This window comes from Melozone crissalis, unplaced genomic scaffold (genome assembly GCF_028551555.1).
Source record: "Melozone crissalis strain CALT ecotype California unplaced genomic scaffold, PUWL_Pcris_2 ptg000004l_1, whole genome shotgun sequence".
In the NCBI taxonomy this organism is placed as follows: domain Eukaryota; kingdom Metazoa; phylum Chordata; class Aves; order Passeriformes; family Passerellidae; genus Melozone; species Melozone crissalis.
This window is the reverse complement of record NW_026535782.1, coordinates 15746578-15769431: the sequence shown is the minus strand read 5'-3', so window position 1 is coordinate 15769431 and position 22854 is coordinate 15746578.

The following is a 22854-nucleotide window of genomic DNA, read 5'->3' as shown; positions in this document are numbered from 1 at the left end:
TTTTTCTAAATAATTAACCACCTAATGATAAGCAAAATGGAAATTGAATATATAGAATACAATATATATAGTATAATATAGTATTTCTTACCATTGTAATGTGTAGCAAGTGTCAAAGCAATCCATGTAATTATATACATATTATAGGCTTCTTGCATCAAGGGCTTCTCAGTCTTACTGTCAGCTGTTACTTCACTATAAAAAGCTTCTGTACTGTCTCTGGTAGAAGCAGAGTTGACTCTGAATGAGTTTAATCATCCTTTCTCAGACTAGTAGGATTCAGGAGTTGTTACTAAAGACTGTCAGAGGTATGCTGGCAAGCCACATTGTGTAATGAGATCTGTCAGAGCATTTCCTCCACAACCTTTTTCAGGCTCTTGGAAATCCAGTAAAGGAAATTGTGGTGGAAAGCATCAAGTGAGCCTCTGACAGTGAAAACTAGACTGAGTGGTAACTGTGGGATTCAGCCTGTAGCAAACATGCCATAAGTATGTATGTCCATAATTCCTGGTCCAATGTGAGCAGCAAACAGGACTCTGGCTGTAGACTATGAAAACCAAAAGCAGAGAATAAGCAGCCTGCAACCTTATCCAAACTGCTTCCTGGAGCATATTTTCTTATTCTTCTCTTAATATTGTCAGTTCAGATTTCTTTTCAGAAGGCATATTCAGGGCTACAGATGTCATGTATCTGTGTCTCTGTAAAGCTTTTGACACAATCCCTCATGACATTCTTTTTTCTAAACTGGAGAACAATGAATTCAGTAGGTGGAGTGATAAATGGATAAGAAGTTGGTTGGACAGTCACATCCAGTGGTCAATGGCTCAGATTCTGATGGATGTCAGGGACAAGTGGTGTCACAAGGGGTCAAGGAAGGGGATTTGCCCCACTGCTCCATTCTGGTGAGACCCAACCTGGAGTGCTGCATCCAGCTCTGGGGCCCCATCATAGGAGTGACATCGACCTGTTGGAGTGAGTCCAGGGGAGGCCACTGTGATGGTTAGAGAGCTGGGGCTCCTCTCTAGAGGGGAAAGGCTGGGAGAATTGGGATTGTTTAGCCTGGAAGAGAGAAAGCTTTTGGGTGACCTAATTGGGGCGTTCCAGTACCTGATAGGAGCCTACAAGAAGGATGGAGACACTTTTTACAAGAGCATGTAACAGGACAAGGGGGAATGACTTTAAACTTAAAGAGAATAGTTTTATACTATATTTTAGAAAGGAATTCTTTACTGTGTGCACAGTGAGACATTGGAGGAGGTTACCCAGGGAAATTTTGGATGGCCCATCCCAGAAAGTGTTCAAGGCCAGATTGGATGGAATTCCAAGCAACCTGATCTAGTGGAAGGTGTTCCTGTTCATGGCAGGAGTGTTGGAACCAGATGATCTTTAAGGTCCCTCCCAAGCCATGATTTTATCACTCTAAGCTTGGCATTTTATTATTATTGAATTTCACAAAGAATGACAGGTACTATGGGCTATTTTTGGTCACAAATGTACTAATCTAGCTAAGCTGTCAGGCTGCAGTCATACGTGACAGATGAAAGAATGAAATTATACCATCTTAAAGAGTTTCTCAAGAGGGTGTTACCAAGATGATCATCAAGTTAATTATATTGGCTGATACGTTCCTAAAGCCTGACAACATGTGTGTCTGCTGTTTGAAGTGCTGCTTTCTACTCTCCAAAATGATCAGCTTTTGAAATTTGCTGATCTGATGGTAGAAAAAACAGATTTTCAGTGATAGTACGGAACAGATTTGGATCTAAGAGTGTATACAGTAGTCATGACTCCACACTTGTCCAAATAACTTGTAAATTGTCAGCTTCTCTGTTTTGACAAATGTGTTCAGTAGAGTAAAATTTTTAATTGATATTTCATTTTGGGAAGAGGGATATGTTGGAAGTTATTATGATCTTCATAATGTTACAGAATATTTTGAATTTTGTAGGTTAAATTTGGGGTTTTTTTAATCTTTTAGAAAGTATTTCTGCTTTCAAGTTTCAGTTCAATGTTTTTAATGCTAACAAATCCTCCCTGTATTACTGTGAAAGCACTGAGATCAGTGCTAAGCATAATTCTTGTCAAAGAACTGGACTCTATACTAAATTAAATTTTATATATATTTTTTAATTTTTCCTTTGCAATATTGAAGTATTTGAAATGGATTCATATGAATAACACAGAGAAAATATGCATAATATATAGTGAATAATCCTATTAACACATCTTTTTCGAAAGCAGCCATTCCAAAGCATATCAAGACATGCTCAGAAAGAATTTTAATCATAGCATTGATAATTTGGAAGAGAAGCAGAAAAAAAAAAGGAAACAATTTCTCCCCTCTCTGTTTTTAATCATTGAGCATGTAGCAGTAGCAAAGCTGTTGAGAACAGAAAATAATAATAAAAATAATCCCCCTATTTATTATTATTTTATTTCCTCAAATCAACCAAATATTTCCAATCAATTGTTTATAAAATTCAATAATTTGCCTTTGGAAAGTCTATACTGACATAACTACATTTGGCTAAAAATCCAGGTATATTTCCATCTACATGAGAAATGTAAGTAGGTGTTTCTGAACACAGAATTTTTTACTCATGAAGCTATTCAGTTTCTATCATTTGATCATGCATAAGTTTGGTTTGTATGGCTGTGCTCTGAGACACATACATAGACTGTGAAGGAAAATGCTACTTCTCAGAGCTGAAGACTGGAAGAGACTGATAAGACTAGAGTCCTTAAACAACAGAGGTTCAGCATACCTCCTGTGTATACCATATGTCATGGACCTCCAAACCCTTTCTAATACCTTCCAATAAACTTTAAAATACTAGTGCAATATTTGCAAGGACAGGGCAGAAGCAGCACTGCTGTAATTAATGGAAAATTACAAGTGTGAAAGTTGCTCTTCCAGAGATTTAGCTTAAAATAAAAAAGACCTAAAAATGGTCTTCTGGAGAAATGGGAAAAACAACAGTAGAAAGTTCTGTTTTAAAGCTGTGCAAAAAAACCAAAACCCCAAACCAAAGAAGTCACCGTTCTAAATACAGTTTAAAGGGAAATAATATTCAGCCTATTTTCATTTTGCTGATTTCTCACCAGTAAAAGACTACTCAGAACATTTCATACACTGCCTCAATCTTATCAGCTGAAGAGTTAGGTATTGATCAGCTGTTGCAAAAGTCAGCTGTATTAAGAAATGGTCCTTCCAGAAATGGCTGGATTAGAATTCCCTAGGGGATGGGATAGAGGATAGCTCTTAAAAAAGGACAGACTGACAGTCTTACCTGAATCTCCAGACATTCTCTACCGTTTAGCCAAAAATTACATGGAGAAGTTTACTTTTGAGAAAGACAGCAACTCCCTGTCTATACACTTGTTTTCCACTCAATTGGACAAGTTCAGCCAATTTACAAAAAAACCCCAAAGCTTCTGCAACAAGGGAAAAAGTCTTATTTATTTTCTATACCATACAGAAGCTTAAACTTAAATTTGAGTATCTTACTAAACACATCCAGCTGTCTTCTACCACATATTGAATGATTTATTTGTAGTGCACGCAAAGTGTAAAACCTCTGCTAGACAGACTGCAAAGCCTTTAAGGAAAAAGAAAACAATCCAAATGATTTGTTTTTCTGCTTGAATATTTATTCATAAAAATGTCTTGATGATGTTTTTGCTAAAGCACTGTATATATGTTGTATCACTGTATATATGCTGTAGCACTACAGGCCTAGCTATAGTTGATTGTGAAGCAGAAAATGACCTCACTTATTTTTCAAAGACGGGCAAGGAATTTTTCCTTCTTGAGCAAGGAATAAGCTAGGAATAAATTACAGAACTGGCTTCTGGGAGAGTAGACGTGTCAAATTGAGATGATAAGATCATACTCAATGAGCACACTCATACACAAGAGATGATGAATTCAACAACAAAAAGGAGATGAAGATTTCCAGATTTGAAAAGGACAAAAAGGCTTATTTCAGTTGAAGATTTTTATTCCTCTGGAGTCTCTGAAAACATTAATAAGGAGGTTTTTTTACATTGAAAGATAGTGCTGCCTTTTGAATCGATGTTATGGGTTCCACTTCAGAAAAGGGAAGTTAGCTGTCTGGGTTACAAAAATGGTATTAAATACACACCTGCTGTGTTTATCAGCAAAGCTGTTGACTTTCAACCCCCCCGCTTTCCCCCATTTCCTTGCCTAGATGATATTGTTTAGGAAAGTAATTACAAATAAATGTAGGCAGATGTGAGCAGCCTGGCAACTTTGAATGCAACTCAGGAATTCACAATAATCCTGGACTGTGTATCTGTGCAATTGTGAATACCAGAGAGAATATATCCAGTGCAGAAACGCTCTTTATTACCTTCCCAATTTTGCCCTGGCACAAGGGTTATTTCCTAATAAAGCATATAACAGGGATTACAGCATCAGCATTGATGACAAAATGAAGGTAGTATGGTAAGCAAATCAAGCCATACTGCTTCAGCAGAGTATGTTTTGACAAAATCTCTAAATGTACATTTGTTGTGGGCTGTACTGTCTTTTATGCTTTTTCTAGTCTGTGCTTGAGCTAGCTAATAAAAGTCTTGTTACCCTATTTCTTGAATTGACATTTTTCATTCCTGTCTTCAGAGTTATTTTTAGTTTTCCTACACAGCTTTAATAGGATTTGAGGACATACCGAAACCACAGTTCCAAACTAGGTTTTTGCCAATGTTATTAGCAAAAAGATTGCTGCAGAACATTCAGAACCACTAGTCACAGTGCAAAAGTTAATGTATTCTGCATACATTCACTGGGGAGAAATACTTGTCATTTTCTAAATCTCATAATTTCTGGAGCAAACAAATGGACAGAATTTATAACAACCCTATAAAATTCTAAAAACAGGACTCTGAAAAAACAGTGATAATACATTTCCCTCTGGACCTAGATTCTAGCTCAAGTAAGTGTGGGTTCTTTGATGGTTACCTTTCTCATCCTGGACCTAATATATACCGCAGAATCCTGATTTCAACTGGGATAGAGTTCATTTTTTTACCTAGTAGGTGGTACAGTGCTGTGTTTTGGATTTGTATTTTCCCTTTGTTTTCTGTCCTGTTAAATTCTCTTAATCTCAACTGATAAATTTTACTTTTTTTCCAGTTCTTTTCCCTATCCTGCTGGAGGAGAGTGAGCAAACAGCTGTGTGGTGCTTGCCAGGTTAAACCACAACACACAGTCGGTCAATACACAAACATGAATTCAAGAAAGAAATTTCTATGATTGCCTGATCCCTGTAAAAAGGATAGATTTGTTTTCCTACCCATCCCTACTCCAACTGAAAGTTCAGACACTGAACTTTACCTTAACTGTAAAGTTGATTCACTGTTGCCCTACACAGGTCCAGAAATATAGACTGAATAGTAGTTTCCTTCTCTTCTACTGTTTCTTGATGCCTGTAAGTGGCACAGATGATCAATCCCAATGTGCTCAGCTTTGAGTTCTATTTTATGAAACTTGTGGTGTAAAGCAAAATTTGTATAGCAACCTGAATTTTGTATTAACCTGTCATGAAACTCATTCTTTTGGCGATTTAGTCTACCTTACCATTGCTAAGGCCACTACTTGACCATCAAATTGTAACTGTGATCTGCAATCTTTGGATAATTTTAAATTAAACAGCACTTTTAAGGTAGTTCAGAGGAAGGATTGTGATATTAATTTTTCCAATAAATTAATGGAATTGATGCGTGCTTTCAAGTTTGGCCTTTGACCTCCTGTGTAACCAGCCACCTTATTTAGCAATACTTTATAGATCTGTGCACAATAAATGCATTCATTTCTGCATCAGCAGTAAGAGGACGACAGATAGATGGTTTACACTCAAAGATTCCATTTGGCCCATTGAGAGAAAGTTTCTTCTTTGTAATAAAGGGTAGGAGGTGATAGTCTTAAATAATTTTAAAACAGTAAGAGGAGTTACCACATTTATGAAGGGAATTCAATTGCAATATAGTACGTGGCCATCCTGGAGTGAGCATTTTCAGATATTTGTTTCATTATTTCAGAATAACTGAAATATTAATTGTACCGGTACTGCATCTAACTGTGCATCTTTCTCTCTCAAACATGCACACTCTACTAAGTAAAAATAAAAATAAAAATTTTAAAAAACCCAAACCAAATGAAAACAAAATAATAAAAAAGAAAAAAAAAAAGAAGAGGACAAGCACATTGACAGTGCTCAATATAGGAATTGTTTTCAGATCCTGAAGTATATGAAAAAGAGAATGAAACTGACACAAATTGCTCTTTGAATACTCTGAAACTTTTAAATCACAGTTTTGATTGTCCTGAATTATATTAGGACTTCTTAAAACAGATCAAATGCCAAACCCACTGAGAGTTTACTTGAATGAGGATATGCTGATTATTAGAGAAATGGCAAAAACAAGACAGTAGAAAGTTCCATTTTAAAGCTGTGCAAAAAAAAACCCCAAACCCCCAAAACTCCCAAAAAGATATCAGCATTTGCCATTGCATTGCTAAAGTACAGATAAATCTGTTATCATGCCAGCAGCTGTTTGCAATTAGACAGATTCACCAATTGGAAAAACATTATAAAGAGAGAGAAAAGAAAGCAGAGATGTGACAAAGGTGAGGCCTTAACCCCTTTGTTACCCCCTTAGTATTCAATCTTTATGCTTCCTACCACGCACAGTCTATTATTAAACATTTCTTTTTCATTTGTATGTAATTTTTTATAACCAATGTCCACAATTAGCATTTAATATTTTTTAATGTTATATATTCTTTAATCTTTATCTCTCAAAACACTGTTTGATCTTGTTCTGTCTCAGAATTAAACAGCTACCAAATATTCTTGCAAAAAAACCCCATACCCAACCCAAACCAAAGCACAATACTCATTTTAAAGATATTAGAACCATATTAAAATATATCTACCATAAGTTAGTGTTCACATTATGCAGAAAGTATAAATGCTGCATTTGCACAAAATAACTTGTTATTTATGTTTTATGGATCACCCCCTCAGGCAACTTTTCATAATGAAGACTGAAGTGAAAAAAGGTCTTTGAAAAATCAAATGATTGCTGATACTGGCATTATTTTCAGGGAAACTTCAACAGGCAAAGCTAACTTCCTCACATGCTGAACACACAAAAATAAAATATTGTTCAATTTTGCATAAACACCTCCCAGATTAAAAAAAAAAGTCTGCAAACATGTTTGTGTTATGTTTCTTCTCTTACCAAATGTAAGAAGCATTATTTGGCTACTGCTTTTATCTGTATTTTACTGTATTATTCCATACTTGATGTAATTTAATCATACTTAAACTTTTCTAAAAATATTTTTAAAGTCATCATAAGTTGATTTAAATGCAGAGATTATATTTGCTTGCCTATATGCTTACTTTATGATCTTCCATCCAAATAATTAATTATTTGAACTGCATAAATACTTGCTTGGTGACTTTCAGATTTACGTTGGCATTATAAAAGTGAAGTATTCCTTGGCAGCATTTATAGACTGTGTGAAATTGCTCCCTTTGCAGTGGACCAAATGCTCTGTTCCATAGCTGTGCCAGTTACAGCAGAAGCCACGGTATGGTGAGGGAACGTTGTCATTTGTGTGATGTATGCGTGCCTCGAAGCAACTCCATGGGTCCCTCCACAGAACAAGAGCAGATTGTGAATTCTACTGATCAGTTCATAATCCATAGGGGGCTGGATTTTTGGCTTTAAAACATCAGAGGTTTTTGCAAAAAAACCCCTTTAGATTATAAAGGCAAAGGAAGAATAATTCTGACAAAGACACACAGCAAGAAAAACAGTAAAGCATTCCTCTTAAACTGAAGGTTAAGGCTACTGGATCCCAGTAGCTACTGGGATTAAGTTAAGTTAAGGCTACTGGATCCCAGAAGGAATACACAGATTTTTTCCTCTCACAATTTTTTTTCTCCCATGTCACTTTCACTTTCCAAATTCCACAGAAGGATCCTGCCTTTTCTCCTTTCGTGAATTTCTTGCAAAAAAATTGTCAGTCTTCTCCTTTAGATGTTATTTGAGTCCAGGATTCTGCAATATTTCCAAAACTCGTTGATTTTTCTTACCTGAGAACTTCCTACTTCCTATGTCCACCATGTAGGGTTACTTTCTATGCATTTGAATACAGCATATTTCCAAGCTCCAGCCCCCAGAAACATTATGTTGCCTTCTCTAAAACACCCTTTTCCAGTCATATTACTCATCTCAATAATGTCCCCATGTTGAGGTCAATGGAAGATTTGACTTGGAAGATGGGATATCTATTGGGGCAAGGTTCACAAATGATTCACCACTGCTCTATCAGCTACACTTTGGGCAAGGAAGAAGCTTTGAGGACTGGTCATGAAAAATAACCAAGAAATAGCTCAGCCCAGTTCCAGATTTGAAGCAGCTGCCAGCAGTCCTCTGCTCACTAAGCAGGCGGCTACCAGGTGGTGGGACAGACAATTGACTGCAGCAACAATGACACAGACAGCACTTCCTTGGGACGGGAGAGAATAACTTACATTGCCTCGTTTCACCCTTTCAAAAAGTTCATATAGGCACTTCAAACAGTATTACAAAGGCAAATGTTTTCCTTCAGCATAGTGGAGGAAGGCTATACTTCAGCAAAATTGATGCCAGGAAAATGAGATTTTCAGCATGTCCTCTTTTGTCTTTCAACCTTTGCCTGTTTGCTTGTTTGGTTTGTGACTTTTCAGTGCTTATTTATAGGGCAAAGTCTCTTTGATGTTGGGCTGTTAGATTAAGTAAACTAATAAATTCCTTACATGCTAATACCTACATCCCTAGTCAACAAGGATGCCTTTTGTCAGGAAAATAGATAATTAAATTACCCATTCCCCAAGTAAACAAACTTTTTGATCAAGTAAGGCTTCTCAATAAGTTTTTGAAATGAGTGGTGCATTGTGTCCTACTAAGTTGTCACTCTCTTTAATGAATTCTCATTCTGAAGTGACTTTCTGATGTAGTTAATTTAGCCTACTACTTAGTATGGATTTATGAAGTATTGTTTAGAGAAGACAGTAAAGTTTATCATGATAGTTTGACTCAGAATTAGTAGTTGGTTGTTTTTTTTTTAAATTTTGTATGATTTAATGTTGATTAGGGATGACAGATTACAGTAATATAATTAACGTCTTCTGTTAAAATAGCAGTAACCAAGGACCTCATTGCTTTCCTCATTCTTGACCAAAACAGAGCTGGAAGATATCTGGGGACAAAATGCTAGATGAGAGTCCAACCTAGTTTACTCCAGAACATTCTGATGGGCAGGATGAAGAAATTTTCTACCAAAGTGTTCTTTTAATGTGAATATAGGGATGTAATTGAGTGATTGATTTTTTAAAAGGTCAAATATTGATAATATGTCTTGAAAAGTGATACAACAAAAAAAGTATGTAAGGTACTGAGTCACAGTAAAGAGGATTATCCTGAAGAAGATTAGCCTGGGAGGTATTGAAAATCAAATGAAGGACAGTGCAGTCATTGGTCACAGCCAGCATGGCTTCAGAAGGGAAGAGATCTGCTTGTCAAACTTGATTTCCTTTTATGACACAGTAACCCACCTAGCTGATCAAGGGAAACCAGCTCATGTAATCGTTCTGGATTTCAGTCAGGCTGTTTCTACAGTATCCTTCCGGACAAAGTATCCAGCACTCGCCTGGACAAACACATCATAGACGTGAGCAATGGGCTCACAGGTCAGGCACAAAAGATTGTAGAGATGGGGGTGACATCAGACTGGTGACCTGTCACTAGCTGTGAAACTCCCTCACCTTGGGAGGCCACATACACATGGGACATTCACAGGAGAGGCAGCTGAGGAGGTGTCATAAACCATCAGAGATTCCCAATGCACCCCCAGACTCATTCCTGAGGCCTTGCACCAGAGCACTTCATGTGATGGTAAGGGATACAACAGATCCAGTCTTACTAAAGACAGCATAAAACTGTTCCCCCCTCCAGGGGAAGTACCTTGGCGTTCCTCCCTCGCCCAAATGTATCCATTGAACTCTATATTTTGTGTGACCTTCACCACCAAAACAAGAAGAAAAGGATCAACTGGTTGCCATGGGGATCCATGGAGTGGTGAAAAAGAGTCTCTGTGACTCCTTTTCTCTCTTCCCTTGACTTCTCTTTCTATTTATTTCTTTCTGTCTCTGTCTACATCATATTAACGGTTAAATAAAATCCATACAACTGACTTCAATATATGGTCTAATTTGCGCCTTAATTTGGGCAGAGGTATCTCTCTAATAATTTTAATAACTGTATCATAACACGCATCCTGTATAAAAGGACAGCATGTGTATAAAACTCTTTGTAGGTCAAGGGAAGATTGGCAAAGTACCTGAAAGAGGATTACACTGAGGATCACAAAGCAGGCAAATCACAAATATCAGGCAAATCACATGGCTCAGTAAAGTCCCTGAGCTGAAATACCAGAAAATTACAGGGAAAGTACTTCAGAGAAATGTCATATAAACTTGTACTGGTTGGACTGGTTGATAATGGACTTCTTTTCCAGAAGTCCATTTATGTCTACTGGGTTGAATCTGGACTGGACTGACTGCAGACTAAATAATATGACACACAGACCAATGATCTGACCTCTGGTGGGCTATATTCTCTTTTTCTATTTTTTAATAAACTTTAAATGCTGAGCTTTACAGAGTATGTGGTATGGTATAGTTAGTCTATTTTACCAATATGTTGAATTGCAAATGGATATGTCTCAAATATTAGAAGGAAAAAAAAAAAAGAGTTTTGCATCTGAAATTCTAGGCATGTTATGTATACTTCCTGAGAATCATACTAAACATAGGAGTTTTTACTATATTGCTGTGTTTGGTTTAAGGGGCAAGGTTTTGTTATTGGGGGGCTTCAGGCGTGGCTTTTGTGAGAAGACACCAGAAGTTATCTGTGTGTTGGACAGAGCCATTTCCACCTGGCTCCAAGACGGACTTACCACTGGCTAAAGCTGAGCACATCAGTGATATAAGGAGGACTTCTGTAATAACACATTTAAGAAGGGTGAAATAACACTACACAACAGAAAGGACTGAGAATATGTGAGAGAAAACTGCTCTGACAACATCAAGGTCAGAGGAGAAGTGGAAAGGAGATGCTCCAGGAACTGGAGAAGTGTTTCTTACCTGAGCCTGTTGTGAGGACTTTGGTAATACATGTTGACCCCCTGCAGCTCATGGAGGGCCACAGTGGAAGAGATATCCATGGTGCCGTCTGCAGAAGCCTTCATGCCAGAGCAGCCCTGAAAGAAAGCTGTGGCTACAGCCCTCTTCGCAGAGAGAAGCAGGCACAACCTTCCCAGGATTTCTCCTAGGGAAAGGCCGTGAGAAGGCTCAGAGAAAGAAGAGAAAAAAATTCTTATCTCAACTCACCGCTCCTGTTTTTTGGCACATGTGGAATGTGTTACAGAGATTGTTTACCAGAAGAGATTTGTTAATTGGACTCTGGTGATGGTTGTTTTGATTGATTGACCAGTTGGGTCAAAGCTGTGTCGTGATTGTCTAGTAAGGGCCGTGGGTTTTTCTTTAGTAGTATAGTATAGTTTTAGGATAATATAGTATAATATAGTATAGCTTAATAAAGCAATAAAGCAAAAAAAAAAAATAAAAAATGCTTCTGAAATCATTGGAGTCATTGCACAATATTCCCTGGCAGGGAGTCACGTTGCAACACTAGAAAGCTGCAGCTCAGGGGAAACCCATGCTGGAGCAGGAGATTGAGAGGACCTGTGGCCCATGGAGAAAGACACCCATGCAGAAGCAGGTGTTCTGTAAGGACCTGCAATCCTGGGGGTTCCCACCTGCAACTCTGGGGGGCATTCCATTCCTGAAAGACTGCGTCCTGTGATAAGGACCCATGCTGTACCAGTTCATGAAGAAAGGCAGCCTGTGGGAAGGACCCTTGTTGGAAGTCATGAATGACTGTATTCCATCACAGGAATCCCAAGCTGGAGCAGGAAAAAGTATGAGGAGGAAGAAGTGTCAGAGAGAAGGTATAATGATCTGACCATGCTCTCATTCCCCATCTCACTGCACTGCTCAGATGGAAGATGGTATGCAGAAAAGCTGTGAGTGAAGGTGTGTCTGGGAAAAAAGGAGATGTGGGTTTAAGGAGCTTTTATATTTGTTCTTATTATGCTAATTTGTTCTAATTATGCTTAACTGCCAATAAATTAAATTAATTTTCCTCAAGTCAAGTCTGTTTTGCCTGTGTTGGTAGTTGGTATGCAGCCTCCTTGTCTTGAACTCAACCAATAACCTTTTTGTTATTTTTTTACCTCCTCACTATCTTGTTGATGGAGGGGAAGTGATGAAGCAGCTTGGTGGGCACTTGGTCACCAGTCAAGGTCAACTCACAACAACAAATAGTCATGATAACAAACTGGAACATAAAAACAAACCTAACAAAAAGTACCCCTTTCACCCTGGAAAGAATTTTCCATAAGTGATTGTCAAAAGATATTACTGAAAAAATAGATTATTTTGTTTGTGCTGTTAGCTGGGCCTGCAAATTCCTTTTTTTTTTTGTTGTTGTTTTTTTCATGACCCCCTTTTTAAGGACAAAGTAATTTTGTGCTCTAGTTTATTTACACTTACCCAAAACCTCACTTGCACATGTCGGTGGTCTTGAAGTACAGTGTATTCTCAAATCTCAGCAGAAGGTACCATAAGACTTGTGACCAAAGAAAGAAGAAAAAGAGCAGACAAGAAAAAAAACTGGGCTGATTTCATTCAGTTGAGCTGCTCCACAATATTTTGTTAATTCATATAAGTAACAACCGCCCTGTCAAGCATTATTGTCAGGAGAAATTTGGATACCTTTGATTTAGGAAATACAACATTTGCAGAAGTGGTCTGTACTCATCCTAAGGAATTAACAGTCTGACTGAACAAAATCGTTTTAGGCGTAAAAGTTGTTTTACTGACAGGTGGGAAAAAGGCAAATGCAAGTCCTAAAATTTACTTTGGAGTTAAAAAAAAGAAAAGATTAAAGGACATAAACCAAAATGTAAATAAATTAGTAGGGAAAAAAATGGGCAAGTGTTGGATACAGAAGGAATCTAAGAAAAAAGTCTGTGTAAGGTGTAAAGGTGTTTTCAGTAAGGACTGAAAACAATATCAAATCAGAACAACAAAAAAGAAAGTCTGAAGGAGTTGGACATGTAGTGAACTTCAGGATGTAGTGAATTTTAAATCACTTTCTAGGTTGGGTTTTTTGGAAAAATTTTCCCTAAATGAAGGAAAGAAATGATCTAGCTTCTGGCTCCCTTTCCTTTGCTCTCAGGATTCCCAGTAACACAGTTCTGTTTCCACAATAACACTAAGATAGAATACCCCTTGGAAGCCCCTCTTTTATTGTCTGCTTTTACAGAGGTAAAGAGTCAAGTTAAGCACAGACTTGAGACTTAGTTGGTTTTCTATGTATCATTAATCTGGAGTTTGATATACATTACATTTTGAATAAGCAAACTAATCAATCGTGACAATCTCTTATTATTTACCAATAAAGCAACAGTATTCTGGTTGTTTTTCTGAGTTCTCAATATGGGAGATACAGGTGGTCATACAGGCAAGATTTGAGAAGAGAGCAGAAAGGATTTTCTTAATCATCCTGACAACTTCCCCCTATTCTTACACAAACATGTCTTATGTACTTGTCCTGTCTCACTTTTAAACTAGTAACATTTGTTCTTCCAGAACCTCACTCTTTCTTCTAATCTACAGCCTAAATTTTCCCATTTATACCATTTGCTCTTGTGTCAACCTTGTCTTTTCGTTTAAATAGCTTTCTCCTTCTTTAGCATTTATCTACCTCAGAAGTATTTATAGAGAGCAATGATATACCCTATCAGACTCCATTAAGTTATTTTAGTCTACTCTTACAAGATAAGCTCTTTTTTCCCTGATCATCTTAGCAGCCCTTCTCTGCAACTATTGCAGTTTAATTAATCTTTCTTAAACATGGGCTATCAGAACAGTGTGTGCATTATTGCAGAGGAAGTCTTACCAGTGCCTTGTCTAATTGCACTAACACTTCCTTATCTCTAGCAGTTATACTGCCCTTCATACATTCTAGGATTTCATTTGCTTTATCATGATCATGTGCTGTGTTTTATATCCATATTCTGACTGATTAACCTCCAGCTGAAAATTACAGATTTAATTATTTGTTCTACTTCCACATCTGTTTTACACATAAGCAAATTGCACCTAGCAACAGAACAATTAAATGTAAACATTTTATGGAGAAATGTCCATATTGCATAGTTCAATGCTCTGTGTCTACCCTTGTATCTGTTGCAATTTTAGGAAAAGTTTATTTTTTTTATTCCACTTTCAGAGGTCAGATCATGGGTCTGTGTGTCATATTATTTAGTCTGCAGTCAGTCCAGTCCAGATTCAACCCAGTAGACCTCCATAAGAAGAGGTCCACAAAATGTAGACAAGTAATTATCTAGTTTCAGTACTGACTTACAAATTATTATGAAAGGAATATTTTTTAAAATGGTGCTTTAGGACAATTTTTGTAATGGGGTCTTGATCAGTCAGCACACCAGCAGCAATATTTAGCTTCTTCTACAGTCATGGCTCAATTAAACAGTACATACCAAGAGATCTTACAAAGTAAATCTGTGTTTCTGACAAGAACTGTTGACACAAGCCATTACTTCTAGTTACACTGAGACTCATTTACTAACTGTCATGACAGATATGAAATTAACCCCGTCAGAAGTGTTTGTGATGTCAGAAGTGCATGAGCTGCCTAAGGTCTCGATCTTACTATTAAAATGGCCACAAAGAACATAGCTTCCTGTGTCTTGATCCCATGGTTTCCATGAACTTTAAATTTTCCTTTATAGATGTAAAATACTTGGAATTCATTGCTGTCTTAGTTAAATCTGTCAACAGAATGGACTCACAAATGGGACTATTTATACTTCACATGAACAAGTAGAGAACTGTTTTATTTAATACTACTAGAACTTGGACTGAGAGCTGATAATGGGAAAGAGTTTGGCATCTGCAGTTTTAGGACTGCAATAGCCCTTTGTGAAATCCATGAGATCCTTAATATTTAACTTGTGGCTTGTGCCTGATGACTTGTCTAACAACCTTCAATATGCTCCAGTATTTCAGCTGACATTGGGGCAATTCCTATCAATTACATAAGTGGTTATTAATAGCAACACAAAGATATACTTAAGGAGATGAAAAGAGGACAAGTAGAAAGATATTTAGCTAAGCCAATCTAAGACATTCCAACTGAAGACACCAGTTGAAATACTTCCAATTAAACCCACCAAAACCAGACCATAGAGATAGTCTTACAACTGGTATTTTGAGAATTGCAGCAAAATAGAAATGTACACTTTTATGTCTTTTGCTGAAAAAAATTTACATGGAGGAGGAAAGGGAAGAGGTATATTTAACACAGAGAGGCAAAACTATAGGAGGTTTTTCAATGGACCCTGAATATAGGTTTGGTGAATTACTTTGAGCATACAAAAAACAATCAGGAAAGTGCTCTCTTTGTTTACTGGGGAGAGAGTATGGAGTAAAAGGCTTAAAGAGCAGCTGGAGAAATTTGATTTTACACAAGCAAAGCTTTGCAACAGAAAGGACAGAGAAGCAGGAGACTAGCTTGACTGGGAGTCAGTCTCAGAATGCATTTCAGAAGAATTGTGCCAAGTGGCGTTAGTTAGGACTAAGACACCTTTCTTCTAACTTTGAGAGAGAGAATAAACTAGAAGAACTTCTGAGGGTCTGTGTAGGAGACCACAGAACTATGTCGGAGAGCACAAAATTATTAATGAAATCACTGCCTTCTCTTGTTTGTTCAAAGTGTTTGCTTAAGTTTCTACAATTATAAATTGTAAATTTTAAAATTCTTTCAAAATCATGGTGAAGTACTTGACATTTTTTCTGCCTTGGAAGTAGCTAATGGTATTTTTTATGAAATCTGGACTTTGCTTATATCTTCATTTTATGAACCCCATTACATGCTCTGATGTATAGGTAACTGAACTGAGCCTTCCACTGATATGAAATTGTTCAACTGCAGCCTCAAAAGTGACATCAAAAGGATTGAAAGCTATTACCAGTTTTTGCAAGATGCCAAGTCAAGCTGACTACTAATAAAGAGAATCCACCTATAGAAAACAGAAGAGCTCTCTCCTTCAAACAGAGAAGAGAGGGTAAATTCACTGCAGCTAAGAGGAGCTCTTTTCCACATTCATCTTGAAAAAAAAGGTTGTGCAGTACTGGGGTAGAAATTGGACTTATTTTCTTATGCACAGGTTATGTGTCATTTCTAGCTCTGAATTGGGCCTGCGAGAAACACTGACTGGACCAATTTCTGGAAGGAAATGACAGAAGACAGGTCTTTCCTGTTTCTTTGCTCTTTTGTCTGTCCTTTCATTTAAAGAAAACAGAGATTTTCTGAAAGGGGAAAAAGGGTTGAAGAAACATGAACTGGAGGACCAACTGGAAACATCTGAGACTACATATGTCCCTCCATTCCTAAAGACACAGCAACTGAACTCTGTTCTCATCCAATTCAAAAAAAGCAACCTAGTGTGCCATGGTTGGAAAGCCCAGTTGAAGCTTAGTGTAATGTGGGAAGCCTGTTATTTGATGCAATTATTTATTTCAATTGCATATATATGTTAATCAAGAAGCCTAAAGGGCCAAAATTTTGCCAGCTTATGTCTTTTTTAAAAAACTACTTGGGATAAAATAAAGAATTCTCTTTTATGCATGTAGTCTTCCTAATAGTTTTTATTTCAGAATAAGATTAAACAAAAAAAACCAGTACTCAGTGCTTCTTTTCTTTGGTCTACAAAATGCCATTCATCCTGATTCACAGAACCCTCAAGATGATCAGGTGGATGCCTGAGCCCAATTATTGCCATGCATTTTAGACTTCTGATGTTGACTCAGTGATTGCATCAGAGTAGAAGAGCCATGAATATATATCTCAAGATACTGTGCCAAGTAGAATGTCTCCTACTTGAAAAGATGCATTCAGGGACACTAGGAAAGAGTAGATTTTTCTTCCCAGTTTTTTTTTTCTCCTTCAAGCTCTAAACATTGCAGTACCTACATCCATTGAATTTTTTTCCTGTATATTTAAAACCTAAATTTGAGCTTTCAAATAAATTATAAGTAACAAAAAGCTGTTTTATTTTAGATTTTGACATGAATAAAGAGCTGTTACTAGTATATCCTTTTTATAAAATAAGATTAGTTGAAGCCTTAGTAAAAACAGTATGAAATCTGCAAGATAACAAGAAAACAAAATGTAGAGTTTTGTCTATGCTCTGCCTAGATAAGCCACTAACAACCAAATTCCCAGCAATTACTATATATTAGAAATACTGACATGTTTTGGGAAGACCACTCTGACTTTAAATGGGGAGACACAACTGTACACTCTGTGTTACTGTGAGCAAATCAAAACTCTTATAAAAGCACTAATCAGGCAGCAGGCATCCATGTGGCCAGATGGATAGGCAATCTCTGTCAAGAGTAATTCAAGCCTGGTATTTGCTGAATAGCAGCCAATAATAATTCACTGCTTTTATGTAGAAAAGAAGTTTAGTTTATTTCTAATTTCTGATTAATGTTCTGTGAATGGTTCTTTGGCCAGCATGCTTTGAATCACATGTGGCCATAAGGCTATAACCCTTTGAATGACTTGCATATGGATCTCATTAGGAACTAGTGAACGATATTATTTGCAAAATGCACAAAGAAATAAACTGGCTGAAAATTCATAAAACTTGTCCTCTGACAGCAGAGACAAAAATTAGGAAGCAGACTCCATGCTGAGCATGTAGTCAGCTGCTTAGTTTTCCTCTTACTTCAGCAAAATACTTGATTAATGACAAAAATTGGATTTTCGGGTACGTAGACACAGCCTATCACTTAAAAAAAAAATATTGCATGCCTTGGCATATGGATCATGTAACTGCCAAGAACACCTCCTGTCTGGCTTTGGTGCAAGAACATCTGATGACGGGGACAGAGAGCCTGCTGAAGAACACCAGAAAGAGGAAAAGACAGCACAGTTGTTTGCAAAATTGCACTCCAGGTACCCCTATGCTAATTGTGATGACCTTTAAGAGAAAGAAACAAAGAAAAATGCTAATAGAAATATTTTTTTAATTTGTCTTAGTATTTGTAGTGGCTTTATATGAAATTTAGGTGGAAGCTCTAATTTTGCTATTTTCGACACATATTTAAGTATTTGTGAAGGAAATTGTAATGAATTCTTCAGATGATAGCAAAATCCTACCTTTCTGAAGACAGAAAATGAACTAATTGAGAGATTTATCCTTTTCATAGAAACTATAATCAGAATCGAAAATGCGTATTATAATGCCTAATTCAATGCAACTAAAAAAAATGTGGGCTTTTTTTTTTAAGGAGAGAATCAATTGTAAATAAAGAATAAAATCTATTAATACATATAATAATTTCTAAAGTTCAAGAGATATTGTTTTACTACTTTGTCATTTTTATGCATCTTTTTAATGGTATTTATAGGCTTTTTGGCAGAGCATGATCATCTTGAATTAAAGTCATGCACTCTGAAGTGCCAGAAGGAGACTCATCTTAGTGGTCTATATTTACTGAGTGCTAATGAGCATTTTGCCTTGAATTTCATAAGTCAGGTCACTTTCTGCTGACAAATTCAAATTACTGGTTGCATTTGTAGATGTTGAACGAATTGTAGTTGTTGCAATTGCCAGTGAAAAAGAAGTTGACACATGGAGAGCTGGTACATGCAGTTTTGAGATTGAGATAAAAATCCTGTATCCACTGCTCCTGTTGAATGAGGTTGTCTTACACTTTGCAGAAGAAATGAAATACCTCTGGCAGCTCTCCACAGTGTAGTGCTGGGTCACAAAACAGAAATAGTACTCTCCATTCTGAGCATGGATCTGTGCTCTCATCCACACTCAGACTTGTTTCTTACCCTTGGATCAAGTTCAGAGACAAGTTTGAAGAGACTCACAGGGAATTCTGGGGGACAAAAATTGGACCTTGATCCTAGTTAGAGCGTGGATCCAGCCTGTCTGTAGGGTGTACATTCCAGCCAAACCACAGTGTATCCCATCTGTGTTGGTACAGATGTCGGGTGAGGACACGTGTTCAAAGGATTGGCAGATGGAAGATGTAGGTAGCTTGAAATGTGCCCATGTTCTGGTTTATAGGCAGCAGCATCTGAAACGGAAATGGAAACACCTTACAGGCAGTCAGATGTGAATGCATTCAGAGAGGTCAGGAAGCCCAGTTGTTTGTTCTTTGGCCAAGGCTACAAAGCACAATGCACATTCAATCCAATTATTCAAAAATGAAGTAAGAATATCCTTTGTGCATCAAACTGCTATCTATAAAAGCCTTGTTTAAATTAAGAAATAGGACTCTTGGCATTAGATGATTTGTCACACCTGCAATTGATGTCATGAAGCACTATGGACTCAGCCTTTGAACTGGTTTCTCTGAAACACCTCTAGAAGTTAAACACTTTTAATAAATTTTTAAAAATTGCTGGTGAATCGTAGTATTTGGCCCAGTAACTAAGAATCTTACATCAGAAATTAATTATTTTAGTTTTTGGCATTTTTACTACTTTTGCTAGAATGTAACGAGTCATACTTTATTTAGAAAGAACAAGAGAAGGAGCAGATGGCAGAATTATTTATTTCTGCCATCATAGTTTTTTGACAAGAATTATTTTTTAAAATCAATATGTTTTTAGTGCATACATCTGATACATGCATATATTTATGTCATAATAAATCCTAGGTCTGTGCAAATGTGTGCACATCTGTATTTATGATTTATTCACCAGATGTTATTTTGCTTATGATTTATTCCCAGAATGTTACTTTAGAATGTCTATAGGTTGACAGCTTATTAAAATTAATATATTCCAATTGTTTCAGATTATTCTGTTTATTGAACAGTGAGAAAAAATTATATTAATAAATTCCAAGGAAACAAACAAAATGACTATGGCTGTTTTAAATGAAAACCTGCAAAATGTCTAATGGGAACTGTTTTGCAAGGAGAAGAAAACATAGGTCTTTGTTATTTCATTACAAGCAGCAACCTTGTCACTTTAAACATGACAGTTTTCCCTAGGACCAAAAAAATTGACTTATCTACACAAATAAAGAGTAATTTAAGAGATATAAAATGTCTTCTTGTCTTAATGATACAAAATAATTTAAAACTCCATACATGACATAGAGATGCAGCTACAGGGGTATTTAGGATAGAGAAAATTCATTAGGACATTTAGAGCAAAGAGAAGCTTCCTCAAAAAAAGTTTTTCAGTTTGACAAGTGCTTGAGCTTTTTGATAAAGTCAGAATCACAGAGTCATTTAGGTGGGTATGGTGGGCAGATGCCATGTGCCCACCAAGTGGCTCTATCATTTCCCTTCCCACCTGGACAGGGGAGAGAAAATAAGATAGAAAATGTCTTGCATGTTGAGATAAAGGCAGTTTACTAAAGAAAAAGTGAACATTTACATGTGCAGAACAAAGAGAAGAAAAACAGGCTTATTCTGTACATGTCATGATCCATCAGTAAATTAAGCACAGCCTCTTTTTTTCCCTGATAACTCATTGTTTGGTGGTGCTTCTTGGGCACCTGCCACCTTCTCAGGCAATGCTGCAGAATCTCTGCCAGTCCACCTCTTCCTGGATTCCTGGGTAACTGGTTTTCCCCGTTCAGGCTTGTTATGTAATCAATCCTATTCACTTACTCCATGTAGCACGGATTGAAAGATGTATTTGAAAATCCAGTCTAGAACCAGCTCTTGTGGGACCAAGAGGAGACATGCTTCTGTCTCAACAACTTCTGAGGCAGCTGGAGCCCTCTCATGGGCTGCTAATATCTCTTTTTCTGTTGGGTTGTAGTGGGCCTCTGATGTCCCAGGCCATCCAATCCACACAGCCCAGTATGCCCAGTCATCCCTTTCCTCCTCCTGGCCGAAGGCAGGCACCCTTTATTCCTCTTCCTGGTCAGAGTATTCACTGTCTGATCTTTTTGATGCCAGCCCAGATGTCCCCTCACCAGGATCAAAGGAGGTGATTTTGGTTGTCTGGGAGACCACTGAGTGATTATGTTCTTGTGTTTCTGTGGCAACTACACTGACAGCCCTCTTGGGTAACCCCTTAACAGCTCTCTCCTCTCTGAATTCACATACATGGGCTTCCAGCTTACAGGTAAATTCACCATACCACTTCCTCATGTCATCCCATGATCACACAGAAAGAATCAAAGTGTGCCACATGACCTTTGCTTGGGGTTTCTTTTCCCTCAGACTGGGGCAGGAGAGGACTGATCCCTTAGGCTGCCCCTGAGAGCTGAGGTGCTGGCCCATAGGAATGTGGAAGTACACAGAGTTTCTTCTGTGTTTTATAGCCAGGAGGATGCTACCTTTACAGGTGGTGAACTTATTTCTAGGTAATACGTTTGCTATCAAGCTGCTGGAATGTGATGCAGGGGCATTTTGGATCACCTTCCTCCACATGCCCATTGAGCAACAGACATCCTCTGGATCTTTAGGGATGTTACCACTTTTTAATTCACTATAGATGACTCTCAGCACTGCTAATACACTCAGCTAGTGGATACCTTCATCTGCAATGGTCCACTTGCTTAGGAGGTTCACAAGGTCTCCCCTAAATGGATATCTTGCCCTCACACTTGGAAGTGTGTCTCCAAAAACTACAAGTTGCTTCTTTTTTTTTTCAATTCCTCTTTCAATTTCTCAATTCCTAGCAAGGGATCCCAGCTGTCTGGCCTCATGACCTTCTAATTGCTGACTGTCAGTGCCATTATCCAGCACTGAAGCAGCCAGGCAGAATTCCTCTCACCTGGCTGGAGCTGTAATCTTTTTGCAAGTCTCAAAGTTCTGATGAGGTCAGGGACTGTGTAGCTTTGGTGTTCTGTTTGATTTTGCTCACTCCTTTCAATCCATTTGTTGAAGGACCAACTCTGACCTCTCGAATCCTGATTCTCCTGCTTCTTCTTCCTCCCTTTCTAATCGATGATGTGGACCTGTAACTTGTCTTATCCGTTTTTTCTTAACCACTACTAGGGCAATTACTGTAGTTGTTGTTTGAGTACCTATCTCAGCCTTAGTGTTCTCAAATGCAGTTCAGATTCCCAATTCAACTACAGTCCTCTGAGAATACTGAACTGTGGCTCAATAGGTACAAGACAAGCCTCAATACAGAGGGAAAGGTTGCTAGTTTTCATTGGAATAGGGAAAGCACCCTTCTATCAGGTGATGCCTCAGTTTTTCAGGATTGATTACCTGTTCAGGTATGAAGTCCCAGGCAATGGGGGGTAATCACTGTCCTAAGAATCTGCCAAATCTTATCACACACCTGGCCACGCAGGAACTGGACACCTCAGGGAACATGTCAATATCGCCACACCTAAAGTTTGTTTTCTCTTACACCAGTATTACACCATATTCCATGAGCCCCATGGTGTGACAACAGTATTAGTTAATATTTTTGCTAGAATTAAGCAGCTTAAGGATGAGCTATAACCATGGGAGCCTACATTATAAAACCATTCAGATCAAATTTCAGCTAGGGATTGGGAGGTGTATTCCATTGCTGTTCACAAAAGATAGCTCCCTCAGCACAACAAGGCCTTTGGTCCAAGGGGAAAGCACAGAGCTATTGTTTGTATCAGTATGTTTCCAAACTCATCAAAATAAAGGT